Consider the following 3,670-nt stretch of genomic DNA (forward strand, 5'->3'; position numbering starts at 1 on the left):
TAGTGATCAAAAGACCAGAAGAACTGGCAAGAGCTAGAAAGCTTTAATCTTTCATGGAAATAATCATAATGAACATTGTTACTTGAAATAAACTTTGATGGGCTAATCCTCAACTGATCAATACTAGACCTAAGCATATAGTGAAAATTAGACTTGAAAAATACTTGTTGCAGTGAGCCAATCACTGTAGTTCCCAAATACTTACAGTGTATGGCCACTGCACGTCCTAGTTTGATTATGTTGCCATGATCCAAAAGCAAAGGAAAGGGTTTATTTTTGGCTTATCCTTCCAAGTCACAGTCCAACACTGAGGGAAGTCAGGACAGGAACTCAAAGCAGGAACCAGGGAAGAAGCAGAATTCCTGGCTTGTTCACTGTTCATGTTTAGCTAGCTTTTAAAAAAATTATTATTATTTTATATGTATGAGTGTATTGCCTGTATGTATGTAAGTGTACCCATGTCATACAATGCCCGTGGAGGTCAGAAGAGAGCATTGGATCCCCTGGAACTGGAGCTATGGATGGTTGTTGGCCATCATATGGGTGCTGGGAATCAAACCCGGGTCCTCTGAAAGAGCAGCCAGTGCTCTAAACTGCAGAGCCATCTTTCCAGCCCCTTAGCTAGCTTTCTTATACAGTCTAAGACTACCTACTTAGGGATTACTAAAAGAACAATTACTGAATTGTTCTTTTGAGCTCAGTACCATGTGGGATGTCTGTGCCACTCTTCATATCTTTCCAACCCCTTAGCTAGCTTTCTTATACAGTCTAAGACTACCTACTAAGGGATTACTAAAAGAACAATTACCGAATTGTTCTTTTGAGCTCAGTACCATGCGGGATGTCTGTGCCACTCTTCATATCTGCAGAGCCTGAATTACAGTATGTGTATGTGATGATAAACTACTCCATCATGCTTTCATTTGCCTTTGGTGAATATTGTTGAAGTTGTTTACTAGCTTTCCTTTGGGCCAATTCTTATTCATTCTCTCTCCTTATTCAATCTCATATTCTCTCTCTCTCTCTCTTTCTCTCTCTCTCACTCTCTCTCTCTCTCTCTCTCTCTCTTCAAATCTTGTGTATATGATACAGTTCCTGCTAATGCAGTGCCCATGTTTATACTCTACTTATAATCTGCACACTAAGGCTTTGGCTCAGTTCTGCAAAGCCTCACCCCAGAGTCCGTGTTCCCCTTATTCACTTCTTTACTTTGCTGAACCAGAAGAACCTAATTGTAAGACGACCCCTGTACAAACTCCCCACATATCTGAAGTTCTCGTGTCCATTTGGAGGTTGTAAGGTATGGCAGAAAATGCATGAGTCTGGAGTTAGACCCCAATTCTGTTTCTGGTTCTACCCTTTATTACTAAATAAGAACACAGGAAATGAGGCAACAGAGAGGAGATACAGAAGTGTGAACCCACTGTGCATCCCAACCCTGCCCACTTCATCCACTTCACCTGCAGGACTTAATGATCAGTGGGTCTGAATTTAGAGTGTTTACTCTTCTGTGTGTGAGTCTGTCTCACACACACCCTCCCACATTCTGTTCTTATGGTTGCATGGCAAGTGCTTTTACCCACTGAGCCATCTCCCCATACCCAAAGGCTTGTGTTTTAGACAGAGAAGATATTCACAGCATCTACAGAGAAAGTCTGGCATTCTTTGATAACTCAGAGCATTTGCTGTATTGGCTTTACATAAGAGCTATTGAGCCTGAGCCTGTGGCTCTATATTGTTCTTTTTCTATTTAGATATTCCCACCTTGACTTTGACCCCATGTACCAGAAGGCATCTTTCTAAAGTCATGTGTTCATTTCAAACTCTGTCTTGCATTGGGATTCGGGGGGTGAACTATTGGAAGAGAACGGAAGGCAGCATTAGATAGACATCTCTCTAGGCTTTTGATATTAATAAGGATTTTGTTTCTTAGTCCCAATAAAGTCTAGATTTGTGTTTCTGAGAACAGGTGTATGTTTTGGATAAACAGCATCCTCCTTTGATCCTCTATGGTATTTATTCTCTTAACTGGCTTTCCAGAGATGCACGAAAGAAGCCATCAGTTTAGAAAAACAAAACAAAGAACCACAACTCTAGCACTGAAGTCTCTCGAGGTAGTTTGGGTAACACAACTCCTTAACATGCCAGGGTCTTAGAATCATCAGACTACAAGTCCCATGTGGTCAAAGACCATGTGAGCTTTCATTGTCTACCTCCAACAGCTAGCCATTGCTTAGTGCATGGTTGATAGCCATTGTGGTTTGAATGTGAAATATCTTCCACAGGCTTATGTATTTGAATACTTCATCCAGCTGGTAAAACCATTTTGGAAGGTTGTGGAACTGTTAAGATGTGGAGCCTAGTTGGGAAAGCTGAGCCATTGGGAATGAAGCTTAAAGTCCTATAGCCAGACCTTATGTCCTGTCTGCTCTCTGCTTCCTGTTGTGCCCAAATGTGAGGATGTGAGGAGCCATCAGTGCCCACTCCTGCCACCATGGAACTGCTCACTGCCATGCTTTCTCCTCCATGATGGAAAGGACCCTCAAAGGGTGAGACAAATAAACCTTTCCTTCTGGGGTTACCTTTGTTAAGTATTTTGTCACTGCAATGAAAAAAAAATAGCTCATGTATTACCCAAGGGCAGTTGGTTAAGTAGCTGAGTGGAGGGCTGAGTGAATCAGAATTATACATCTAAAACTGCTTTGGAGGTGACCCAGGTAGGCGTTCCTCTGATGCTAAAATAGGTCACATCTCCCAATTCAACACAGGCTTATGAAATGCTTCCCTAGGTGCAAGGATTCTGGAGGTAAAATATATTTGGACCATTGCCTCAAAAGGGACAATTTAGTAGGGTATTAGATATACAAATAACTATTACACTAGAAAGAAGATAAGAAAGAAAGAAATATCTGCAGAAAGTGATTATTCCGTTGTTCCCAAAGTTTCAGCGATAAAGAGCTAGCTTTCATTACTGATAAAAGCCAATATGTACCAAGTGCTTACTATACACTAAACACACTTATGCTCAGGTGTGTGCCACTATTATTCCCATTTTGCAACAAGGAAATTGGAGCTCAGAGAGGCTTTGTGACTTATTCAGGGTCACAGAACAGAATTAGCAAATGGCCAAATGGACTCCTACATTTTGAGCTATCCATACAGAAGCAGATTTGTTTCTAAAAGATCTTTGTGGTGCACTGAAATTGATGTCTCTTTACTTTCCACTTCTAATTAATTCCAGTTTCCCAAGCCACAAACACCAAGTATCTCATTCCTTGGAAAACAATTAATGAGTTGTCGCATGAAGTCAGCTTAGTAGTCAGCAATTCCATTTCACTTCATGATCTTCCCTGAATTTCTTCTTTAATCCATTGCTCTTTCTTCCTTAGCATAGGGATACTATGCCAAGTACCTAAATTGTAGCAACCTGATGATTTTTATGCTTTCTGACTCATTTATCCCGAAGCCCAAGCACATCAAATGCCTTTGGGTTTGTGACTCTGCTTTCTGGTCTTCGACTCTGGCTGTCGCTTTCTTTTCTTGACAAATTTATCATGAGTTGCAAACTTACTGGGTAGCAGACCTTGGGCTAGTCATGGGTATACACAGAGGTAAAGACAAAGATTATTATTTTTATTTTTGTTGTTCTTTTTTTAACAAATATATATAT

At 40.6% G+C, this 3,670-nt stretch overlaps 1 protein-coding gene across 3 annotated transcripts in view; it reads left to right on the plus strand.

Moving 5' to 3' along the window:
• The window catches only part of LOC115068913, an 86,299-nt gene that overhangs the window by 52,529 nt on the left and 30,100 nt on the right, over positions 1-3,670 (plus strand). The gene's annotated exons all lie outside the window — the stretch shown is intronic.

The sequence above is a fragment of the Nannospalax galili genome, unplaced genomic scaffold (assembly GCF_000622305.1).
Source record: "Nannospalax galili isolate Female #2095 unplaced genomic scaffold, S.galili_v1.0 scaffold127, whole genome shotgun sequence".
Lineage (NCBI taxonomy): Eukaryota > Metazoa > Chordata > Mammalia > Rodentia > Spalacidae > Nannospalax > Nannospalax galili.